This window comes from Pelophylax lessonae (assembly GCF_965119305.1).
Source record: "Pelophylax lessonae genome assembly, chromosome: 1".
Classification (NCBI taxonomy): domain Eukaryota; kingdom Metazoa; phylum Chordata; class Amphibia; order Anura; family Ranidae; genus Pelophylax; species Pelophylax lessonae.
Window position 1 is genome coordinate 307096224 of NC_138768.1, and position 12672 is coordinate 307108895.

At 40.5% G+C, this 12672-nt stretch overlaps 1 protein-coding gene across 1 annotated transcript in view; it reads left to right on the forward strand.

The window, feature by feature from the left end:
• The window catches only part of GAS2L1 (growth arrest specific 2 like 1), a 92679-nt gene that overhangs the window by 15025 nt on the left and 64982 nt on the right, over nucleotides 1-12672 (forward strand). The window lies entirely within an intron of this gene.

The window sequence follows — 12672 nt, forward strand, 5'->3', positions numbered from 1 at the left end:
TAATGGACATTCTTCCCACCGACCACCAATGTATTGGATATTCTTCCCACTGACCCTGATTAATTAATTTTAGCGGGGGGGTTCTCCAAGATATGAAAATTATTACTCCTAGGTTTCCTCTGGGGTAAAATGGTTGAGAAAGGCAAGTCTATACTGTCCTGTAAGCTTTTTAAGAGTATTTTAAAAATGCATGTTATCATTATGTTCCATTTTAATACTAAAACAATATTTTATAGTGAACTAATTCAGTTCTGTTTTGTACTAATAGCTGTTCATAATACATTTGTGTGCAAACCTACACACACATTGTGAAGCTAATGTAGAGTAGTTGACTATATTAACCACATTTTATGGGTTCTTTCCTAACCTGCTCTAGAAAATAAAATGTCAAATGTGGTCGGATTCAGCTTCTGTGAGTAGTTTAAATGTGCTCTACTGTGTATATTTGAGGTTTAAATTTTGAGTTGGTATTAGAAAATAGCAGATACCAGAACAAAAATCCTGATGTACTAGTTATTCTGGTAAATGTGCATTGATGTGCTTTACCCTCTTGGTGGATATCTGATACCTGTCCAAGAAGATATTAGTTTACTTTCACAGATTATGATACAAAGAAGTTTAAAGATGTTTTCCTCGGGGACATGTCTCTGGCTGTCATTTGTCTCCTTCCTTTTGCTAAAGGAAAGCTACCATTGCACCTCCAGCATAAAGCCATGGTTTTATATTGCAGGCTCTATAATGGCCCGGCCTGAACCAAAGGAAGCTGCATTGGAGTAGTAATGGATTCTAAAAGGGAACAAAAGCTATTGAAAAATAACTTCACCTAAAAATGATATTCATTATCACTCAATTCTCCCCTTAGCTTCTTACACAATCACATTTCTTCGGGGTAGTGAATACATGTTTTTGGTGGTACTTGCTTAGTATTTTTGGAGTGCTCCTCCTCCCTCGCCACCTGTCCACCTACAGCCTACTGTGATAGTGTCACATATCCCAAGAGCCTACAGGACCAGTCTCCCTGCAGTCTGAATCTCACGCATGCCAGGTGGGAGTCGGCTGGGAGTGATCAGAAAGTCACAGCTGGATCTCAAATCAAACATGGCTCTCAAATCAAACATGGCAGCATCGAAGATCAGAAGCCTTGAGAAAAATTGTTTGCATTGAAAATAGAGCTGGACTACTTGGGTTTGTGTTTCTTAAAAACCAGTGGTTACAGAACCTGTACAGTACTTTTTACCTACTGACTTTTACACAATGCAATGATTTGCAAGACTTATAAACCTATATTTTATTTACAGTAGAAAATAGAAAACATATCAAATGTTTAAACTGAGAAAATGTACCATTTTAGGCTCCATTCACGCTTGTGCGACTTGTCATGCAACTTTGGACATCAAAGTTGCATGACAAGTTGTTCCCCATGTTTTCCAATGAGATCCATTCATATATGCGCGACTTAAAGTTGCAGTTCATGCACTACTTTGGTCTAACTTTCATGCAACTTAAGGGCCATAGACTTCAATGTTAACCCTCAAGAGTTGCATTAAAGTGAATGTTATACAATGCAACAGTTGTGCAACAGCTGTCCATTATCACTGGTCAAAGCCAAGGTCGTATCCAAGTCACACCCATCCAAAGTTGCATCAAAGTTGCACTCCAAAGTCAGTGCAACTTTGGAGTTGTGCAAGTGTGAATGGAGCCGGAGAAAAAAAAAGGTAATGTTGAAATTTTGCCAGTAATACAAGTTGGAACAGGGCAACAAAAAGCATGCACAGTAAATGGTGCTAACAAGGAAGAGCCAGAAGAACATTTTGCAATTGATAAGGTTAATTAGCAACAGGTCAGTAACATGATTGGGAATAAAAAAAAGCGTCTTTGTCAGACCATCTCAGAAGTAAAGATGGGCAGAGGTTTGCCAATCTGTAAAAAACTGCGTCAAACTATTTTAGAATAATGTTCCTCAATGTAAAATTGCAAAGACTTCAAATATATAAATATCTATAATACATAATATCATCAAAAGATTCAGAGAATCTGGAGAAATCCCTGTGCACAAGGGACAAGGCCTAAACGCAATATTGGATGCCTGTGATCTTCAGGCCCTCAGATAGCACTGCATTAAAAATAGGCATGACTCTCTGAAGGACATCACTGCATGGGCTCAGGAATACTTACAAAAAAGCACCATCTGTGACCACTGTTTGCTGTGCCATCTAAAAATGCAAGTTAAAGGTCTATCATGCAAAGAAGAAGCCATATCTGAAGATGATTCAGAAACTTCACCATCTTCTCTGGCCCAATCTCACTTAAATGGTCTGTTGCAAAGTGGAAAACTGTTCTGTGATCAGATGATTTGAAATTTGACATTCTTTCTGGTAACCATGGAAGCCACGGACTAAAGAGGGAAGGGACCATCTGGCTTTTTTTATCAACGCTCAGTTGAAAAGCCTGCTTCCCTTAAGGTATGGGGGTGCATTAGTGCATATAAAATGGGCACTTTGCACATCTGGGAAGGCACCATCAATGCTGAAAGATATATCCAGGTTTTATAGCAGCATATGCTCCGATCCAGACAAAGTCCTTGTCAGGGAAGGCCTTGGATATTAAAACAATAATTTTCTGGGTGTCTCATTCATACTGCAATGCAGCCCAGGGCGGTGTGCTGTATAGAATCTCATGGAAGATGCAAAATAAATGAAGTGTATTTTTTTACACTTCAAATAATGTTTGTACGAAAAAAGAAAAAAAAAAAAAAAAGGGGTGTGTGTGTTGTGTGAGCAGAGAAGTAAAGCTCTCCAGGAGCTGCCCATTCTCTTGTAAATTTAGCCATAAATTCTATATCAGGCAAGAATGGTACAACATTCCTCTCCCAAAAAGTCCAAAAACTGGTCTCAGTTCCCAGATGTTTACAGAGTGTTGTTAAAAGAAGACACCATGGTAAGCATGACCCTGTCCCAACTTTTTTTAGACGTGTTGCTGCCATCAATTTCAAAGTTCTCATGTTTTTTTTCTTAAAATGGTACATTTTCTCAGTTTAAACATTTGGTATGTTTTATACTTTCTATTGTGAATAAAGTATTGGTTTATGAGGTTTGCAAATTATTGCATTCTGTTTTTATGTAGATTTTACACAGTGCCCCAACTTTTTTGGAATTGGGGTAGAACATAGATTGTTCATATATGATAAAGCAGATAAAAAAAACTGTTTGATAAGTTAAAAGAAAAAAAAAACACTAAATAAATTGGTGTTGATTTAAAGCGGAGTTCCAGCCTAACCGCACACTCACCTGTCCCACGATCCAGCGATGCGCCGTCTTCTCCCTCTCTGCTCTGCGGCGCCGGCATCACTGATGTGGGCACCCGGCTGTGACAGTTTGCGGCTTCACAGCCGGGTACGCGCTGCGCATGCGCGAGTTGTGCTATGCGTCGTGATTGGCCGGCAATCTTCTGGGACCTCTGACATGTCCCAGAAGATTACAGGGAGAGAGGAGAACTTCTGCTCAGTGCGCCGTGGCGCTCCGAGCGGAAGTGGGAGCGGGTACCTGTCAAAATTAGTTACCCCCCCTGAAAGGTAATACCCCTTGGTAGGTATAATTCTGCCGGCCAGTCTCCCTTCAATCTGCAAAGAATATACGAGCGCTCGGAAATACAACATCTAGACAGGTTAGTGTTTCAATGGTGTATTCAAATATATTTATCCTTACGACAGCTTATATACAGTACAGAAGGGAGGTGACAATTAGTCTTCCCAGACCACTAAAAATACGTTATACAATTACTTCATCATGCATAGAAAGCAGGAAAGGTGTTCACATACAAAGAATGTTTACATTCAGGAAGCAGCCCAGGAAAGACCGAATCTGAAATAATACACAGGACAGGCTTCTCTCAGTAAAACACAATCGAAGGAAACTTACAATGGAAAAGAATTGAAGGAAGCCCATAGCTTTGAGAATCAGCATCCTATAGAAAACCTAAACTCTTTAAAATAGTTACAGTTCATAAAGGGGGCCTCTGGATAAATGAATTTAAGCATGGCTAAATTAATATCACTTATATCAATCCTCTCATTTGTCATGAAATGACAATTATAAGTCTTGTTTCCAAAATGCATCATCTTGTGTTGCCTTCTTATAAATACATTGGCCCATTTTTACAAGCAAATATATAAAAAGAAGAAGAAGCAATAAACAAAAGTAACATTCCAGCTTGTCTGATCCATGATAATACAGATCCAAAAAAATCTCCAAAACTTCTCATGATACCTCGGCCTTTAAGGTGGTAGATACAGTTAGTAACAGTCCATGCAAGGGAAAACACTGAAAATGAAGTCAGGTATCAGCAACCACAGTTTGTCTGAGTCCGGTGAAACTGGAAAAGTCATTTTCTACAGGGTCAGGGCGGTCTGCCCCCGTTAGTACCCCCTTTTCTTGACTCTCCTGTTCAAGGTCAGGGCGGTCTGCCCCCGTTAGTACCTCTCTTGCTTCTGGATCCTCCGGCTCAGGTCCTCTCCGCACCAACTTCACTCTAGTGGCATGGATCCAAGTAGGGCTGTGTTCGGTCAAAACAGCGGTCCTGGTAACTGCTACCACGGTAGTCTCTGGGCCGTAGGCGAAATCCTTTTGTTTCTTTCCTTTGGGCAGCAGCTTCATCACCACTACGTCTCCTTCTCTGAAAGGATGGGTATTTTCCTGTAAAGAGAAAAGAGAGGTGCGAGCAACTTTTTGTTCTGTACCACTTGATTCAAAGTTTCAATTACTTTTCTTAATTTGTCTTTATTTGTGCTATTCATTCTTTCCATTATACCTGAAATCTGCGGATAATAATCTATCTTCAAGATTTTAACTAGTTCCTGGCATATTTTTGATATGAAAGCTGGAGCAATATTATAACTAATTCAAAGCAGGCACCCCCATCCAGGAATAATCTCCTGATTGAGAATGCATGCCACCGTGTGGGCATCTCCCTTTTTGTGGTCCTACATGCTTCCACTCATCTGCTGAACACGTCCACTATTGACTAAAAGAACTCTTATTTCTTCCCTGCTTTGGGCCTATATGGGAAAACCTATTTGTAGATGTGTGAAAAGGTTTGATGGGTATTGGAGATGCTCATGTTTGGCCTGTTTGTTTGGATTGTTTGTTCCTAATACAGGTGATGCATCTAGCAACATATGCTTGCACTAAACTGTCAGTAATACTTCATATGTTCTTTCCCAGCCCCTGTGTCCTATTCCATAATACTAGGCAATAAACAGTGGGGCGCTAGCTGCGGGGATACACACAAGATCTCCCCTCTTTTAGAAAAAGGCAATTTCAACTTTTTCTAAAACATCACCTAAGTCCTTTAAAACCTGTTCTGTAGCATGCGTTTGTAGCTTTGATAATGTGTGATCTTTTGGCCTGGAGCAGGAAATTAACTACAAAAACATCTTCTGCTCCCTCTATGGCTGCCTATATATCAGGTTTGAATGTAACACACCCTTTAATACCAGTAGCCCATTTAAAACTGGGGCCTACCTAGGGCAAATGATGTGGCCATTCCTATTACCATCTCACAAGATGCTATGTGCTATGTTCAGAGTCACTTCAGGCATGCCTTTAGGCCTGGATTGCGACCATCTTTGGACAAAAACTATAGGGCAAAGTCTACCACCATACTCCTGGGCAAGTACACCTGTCATGGTCTTACAATTGTCCCTTGCATAAACACAAAACATTTTTCCATGATTTGGGAGGCCCAGTGCAGGCGCTACAACCATAGCATTTTTCAGATATATAAACGCATTCAACATTTCTTGTGACATTTCTGGACCTTTGGTTTGTCTCAAAATGTTATTATAGATAGGAGCAGTCCGGATCCATAACAATCAATGATCCTGTGGGCTGGCAAGACCCACTTCTTATATGACTGACTCTACTATCACCCTCTGTGAGAACAAAACCAAGGTAAACGACACTTTCCTGACACCACTGTCATTATTCCTGTGACACTTTGTTTCCACATACATGTACATTTCAATAAACTCACTCGCTCTGACTGGCCTCCACAGAGTGACTACATATGTCATGTACATATTGTAGCGGGACTGACCCATGAGCAGGTGTCCATCCCCTCTTGCGTGGTCTGGAGAACTATAGAACAGACAACCAAATTGTCTATTTAGCCCCTAAGGCATTTCTACACCAGGTCAGTTACCTGGACTGAAAAACAAGAAACAAAGATGGCTGTGTCTCCTCGTCCAATAGGACGCTTAAAAAAACACATTACTTAAACAAATCACTGTAAAGTGGGTAGCATCGGATGGTATGGCTGTCAGTAGAGATGGCATATCAGATACCACTTGCATGCTATGATCAGATAAAGAACTAAAAACTTTTTGGCTTAGTGACAATTTTCCAAAAAAACGTTTTGGCTTCGTGCTACTCTAACAAAAATCTGGCTAGAGGTTCCCCTCTTACAATAGAGGATAACCGTAAAAATATCATTCAAGAACTATAATCAGATAAAAGTTAATCTGATTTGAAACTTTTGGCTCTGTGCCAACAGGGTCCAATGGTCACACTAATTGCGGTAACTCTTTCTGTCCAAAAATAAATTCTATAATAAATTATCTCAAAATATCCTGCCGACAACAGCAATTAATGTTTTGCCTAATAAAATTGTGTTTTCAATTCACTATTATTACTCTTTCCAGAGGTTTCTATGTTTTATACACAATGTATAAATGGAAAACTCCAAAAAACTTAAAAAAAGAATTGCATATGTGTGGGAATGCTGGCACTGTTAGTCCTACAACTGTTCTGAATTAGGAAATGCTAGCTGCATTTGCAGAAGTGACCCCCCTCTTTTCCCCTCGCGTAAGGAAATGTAGTAGCTTAAAGCGTATACGATAAGGTCTTTAGAGAAGCAAAAATTTGTGCTTGTCTGACATTACGAAGAAAACTACACCTGCCTTGGAGAATGAAACTGTGGGGTACAGGTGTGGTCAGGGGTATTTGTAAGGTAATATTATTGTAGGGGGGGCCTATGTTGAAAATGTCCTACTCTTTGATTTGCCTCTTCTGATAAGGCCTTTGGAAATGTGTGCTGACAGGCTGTTTTTCTTTAGACAGATCAAAAAGCCAGCCATATCGCTTTCTGTTATGGCTTTTTGAAAACCTTCTAAAGTTTTTGTAGCCCAATCAGAAACTTGCTGTTTTACAATTAACATGTACTGTGACTTTAAATTAACAACAAATGTTTGAATTATAAGACTGTGCTATTCAGCAGTGACACCTAACTGCCCAAAACTCACCTGTCTCACCTGTCTTCTGTCTATAGGCAATCGCTGTGGACTATATCTATGTGTTTAAAGACTTTCACTTTCACTTCTAATAGCTCTACATAGCTTTTTCCTATTCTATTGTACTAATACAGGGCATAAATAAACCAATTCTCCCCGCATGTTCCATGTACTTTACATTACAACTAAACATTTACTAAAATATTTAATTGTATCCTAATATCTCTAAGGCTGGCCACACATGTCCGGACAACTCTTTATCGTACAATTTTCTGTTAGATCCACCACAAACCACATAATAAGAGGTCAAAATTAAACATATTCATTTGTATCCAATTAGGTAGGTGTTTGTACTACATAGCTGAAGGTAAATTTCAAGAAAATTGTAAGAAAATTGTAAGAAAATTGTATCGTGTATGGCCAGCATCAGAAATAAACCTTTAGTATAAATTCACAAAACCATAAAAGAAATATGTCTCTAAGATTTACAAATTCACTTAAATGTATCTGGGTCCTTAGACCCTCTTTATGGTTAAAAAACATTCCTGAAAAGCCACTTGGTGTATGTATATTAAACCTTAAAATTTCGACTCTGAATTTCCCTTCTTGGAACAACCCAAAAAAAAAACCCTTTCAGAGTCTTGACTGATACTCCCAGGTATTGTGGCTATCAAGAAGGTTTTCCTACCATTATAGACAAACAAACAATACACATAATAAACATTTATCTTGATTTGTCTGATAACCTACGATCGGTCAGTCAATTTTTACAGTAATAATGTGACAGTCGCTATCAGGAACACTGTGTTATGTTATCAGTCCGCAGGCGCAATTTTTACAAGTCATATATAATTATATATACACAGTTTCCATATATGTCAAACCAGTAATCGTGACAAATAATTTCCTCTTATTAGACAAAAAAGTAAATGAATTTAAATCTCTACACCAAAGTGACAAAACAGTTCATTTAACTTACCAACTGACATTTCATTCTTACAACAGCACAATAAGCAATATAATAAAAAGCACAATAAACAAAAAACATGCATAGCACTCTTAGCAGGTTGAAGGGAGTATTCCTACCACTATTTAAATTTGCCTAGGCTAATAATCTATCTGTGAGCTACCTCAGCTCAAACAGCTAATAATCTATCTGTGAGCTACCTCAGCTCAAACAGACCTATTCTCCTGTGCTACCACAGCACTAGGGTTCTTAGAAATGTGCCTGCAATCAGGGTGTCATAAGACAGAATAGTCTCACTTACCTCTGATGGCAAAGTCACATCCCACTTCTGACACCAGTTCTGAAAGGTAATACCCCTTGGTAGGTATAATTCTGCCGGCCAGTCTCCCTTCAATCTGCAAAGAATATACGAGCGCTCGGAAATACAACATCTAGACAGGTTAGTGTTTCAATGGTGTATTCAAATATATTTATCCTTACGACAGCTTATATACAGTACAGAAGGGAGGTGACAATTAGTCTTCCCAGACCACTAAAAATACGTTATACAATTACTTCATCATGCATAGAAAGCAGGAAAGGTGTTCACATACAAAGAATGTTTACATTCAGGAAGCAGCCCAGGAAAGACCGAATCTGAAATAATACACAGGACAGGCTTCTCTCAGTAAAACACAATCGAAGGAAACTTACAATGGAAAAGAATTGAAGGAAGCCCATAGCTTTGAGAATCAGCATCCTATAGAAAACCTAAACTCTTTAAAATAGTTACAGTTCATAAAGGGGGCCTCTGGATAAATGAATTTAAGCATGGCTAAATTAATATCACTTATATCACCCCCCCCCCAAAAAAAATGACATGCCAAATGTGGCATGTCAGGGGGTTAGGACTATTTAAAGCGGAAGTTCCACTTTTGGGTGGAACTCCGCTTTAAGTATGAGGTCCTCTGCTCCAACATCCTCAACTGCTTTTAAGTGATCTTTGTAAGTCACCAACTTTGTTGATTGGCAAACATAGCCATCTCTTTCATAAAGAGGAATTTAACTCTCTTCTTTTACTTGTACCTACAGGTTAGACTATAATAAGGCTTACACGTAGGTGTGATTATCTCCTAAACTTGACGTCATCGGCCGTGGTAAGCTGGACCTTCAGAGCCGTAAACGGTGGCTGCCATGCGCATGTGCAGGAGTGTCGTTATTGTGGCTCTGGCCACTCACAGCGCAGGAGCTCACAAACCCCTGCTATGCATACTAGCGCATTATGCCTTTGTCCTACAGTTTTTGTCCCCCCCCCCTCCAGGATTTTAAACCTCTCCCCCCAGGGTTTACAACCTCTTTAGTCCTAACTTTTGGTCTATACCTTACTTTAATTATAGCCTGTTAAATTGATTCGATATTTAGATATAATAAGGCCGGCCATACACTGAGCAAATTTCTTGCAGGAAAGAAATTTGCTCAATTCCCCCATTAACAGAAATAGTGGGGATGCGGGAATCCCTCCTGCTGAGCCATTGCCTTCTCCTGGCGGGAGAGCGGGGAAAGCTGTCCAAGCAGGGAGAAGACAGTGATTGTCGCTAGCGGCTATAGCAGCCGCTTCTGATAGTCACAAGCGAATCTGGCAGGCTGGTTGTTCCCAAGTTGGTTGATCAACTTGGTACATTTAGCCTGCCCATCATCGGTTTGAATAGTTCAGCAGGAATCAGCCGAAATTCAAACCGTGTATGGCCGGCCTAGAATAGTTGGATACAAACTAACCTCCAAAAAAAAATCTTGAGTTTTGTCACTGGATCCAACTTGTCCAGCCTTTGGTAATGTCCTAGCAAAAAGCCGGAGATTACCTTCTACTGTTCACTGCCTCAGGCTCTCAGACCAACATTAAAATAAACTTGAAATCTTAGCTGAGCTTACAAGTTTATGGAGGACTCAGCAAGCCAGACTGCCCTCTAAATTTTTTGAGCAGTTAATCTTTCAGATAATAGAAAGGTACAATGACACTAGGTTTTCATATGACAGAGCCCTATAAAGGTCATCTAAAGCTTTGCTGATGGCTGCTACTAAGGCATGGGTTGTATCAGACTTTATGAACAATAGAAGCTCTGTATTTAATTTAACCCTGGGCTTGGATCATAACGTTCCAGCATTAAAACTACATATATCCCAGTGTTTTGGAAACAGTTGTTGGTGGGTTACAATAACACACACAACACTGTTCTATGTCCCTTCATTTGGGAATATTTCATTGTTTAGTGTGACATATTGGTACTTTGCAGATTAATGGAACAGATTTTTTGAGAGGTGATCTCTTTAAATTTTGTTGTAATTACATTTGATACAATTTTAACCAGTTGCCGACCACCTGCCACAGTTTTACTGCGGCAAGATGGCTTGGCTGCGTGAACCGACGCGCGCACCCACTGTCCACGTGATGTTCTGATTCGGTTCAGAACCGATCAGTCATCAGGTACAGGCCAATAATTTTTGGCCTGGACCTGGTACTCGGTTCAGACCAATTGCAGAACGTCCTTTACCTGTGTAATGTAAACACAGGCACAGGAAATGATGCAATCTTCTCTCCTGGAGCCCTTTTCGGTTCCAGCGCGAGAGAAGAGAACATCAACTGTGAGTATACAAGCACTACACTGTCGCCAATACACATAGGCACACATTTAACAAACTGATCACCCCCCTGTTAACCCTTTCACTCCCTGTCACAGTGTACACTACATAAAGTATACAGATAATTTAGTGATCACTCTATTAGTGTCACATGTGACTTCAGTTAGTGTGAAAGACAGTTAGTGGTAGTTAGAGGCAGTTCCAGATAGGTTTAGGGTACCCGCCATACATCTCCTAATAAAGATTTAATCCCCTGATCACCCCCAGTTAACCCCTTCATTGTCCTGTCACAGTGTCACTATTATAGTGTACAGATCTTTTTTTCTGAACACTGTATTAGTGTTACAGGGGACATCAGTTAGCGTTAACGTTAGTTAGCGTCAATACAGGATAGCATTAGATTGCCCTGCGCATATTTAGTAATACATTTTAACCCTTTGATTGCCAGTGACACACACACTAAACACCTTCATTACTAGTATAGTGTCTGAACAGATCAATATATTTTATGTGATCAGAACTATACTAGCGTCCCCAATAGTTTAGTATAGTGTTCCCAAAACGCAGCGTTAGCAGAATCAGCACCAACACCTGCCAGCACCTTCGTTTAGCCCCTCTGCCCATTCCCCAAGAAGTGAAGTATTACTGTCACTCCTGATACACAGCACACTATACCGCAGCGTTAGCAGTGTGAGGCCCGATCTCTGCCAGCACTAGCAGTTACATTTTTTGGTAGCGGTTCAAACAGTCCTTGACAACCAGGTGCTTTTTTACCTGTGAGTCACACTAGGTACCTATAAATTTATTGGCCAAAATGTCTAAACAGAGGTACACTAGTGAAGAGGCCTACACGATGCTGAGCATGACAGATGAGAGCGATGGGGAAGCTTCACTGTCAGAATCAGGCTCAGTATTCGAACCTGTAGAGAGCAATGGCACCCTAACAGATAGCTCTGACGACGAAGTAGTGGTCCCTGCTAAGGTCAGGCATACCCGACCCCGTTCTTCTGTTGCTGATGTGCAACAATCGCAGGGTTCTCATATGCAGCAGAATGTCGGTACTAGTGCCGCTCAACCTTCTGGTGAACTGGCAAGCACCAGCAGCCTAGTACATCCCTGTCATAGTCAAACCAGCACTGCAGTAACACTTGGCGACGTGGTGAGTCCCATAAGTGCAGTTCAAGCTGGTGCAGTGGCTAGTAGGGATGATCGAACGGTTCGGGTCGACCATTGGTTCGACCCGAACATTGACTGTTCGAGGTTCGGCCGAATTTAGAACTTTTTGCTGAAAAAGTTCGGAATTCGGCAACCAGAACCGACCAAAATGCAATTGGACAGGAAATGGGCTTTAAAAGCCCATGATTGGACCAGAACCATTAGCAAAAGCCAATTGAGGGGGCAGGAGAATGCTAGGAATGTGATTGGAGTGACTAGGGGGTCCCTAGGCCAATCATTAGTGAATATGTCCCCCAGTATATAAGATAGCCCCTGCCAAATTCCTAGCATTGTAATACAGGGACATGGAAGAGAGTGGAAGCAGTTCTGTTAATTTTACTTTAAAAGTGTCATTTAGCATTTATTAGTGTGAGGAAAGGGATATCTAGTGTAGTTAGGGTGCTCTTTTACACTTTAGTTAGATGCAAAAATTTAGTTTCTGTAGGGAAAGTGTGAAGTGTCAGGGTGACCGTAATGTAGTGTAGGGTGAACTGACACTGACTGCTATGGCAGGGTGACCAAACCCTTCCATATCAGGGTGACTGTAATGTAGTGTAGGGTGAACTGACACTGACTGCTATGGCAGGGT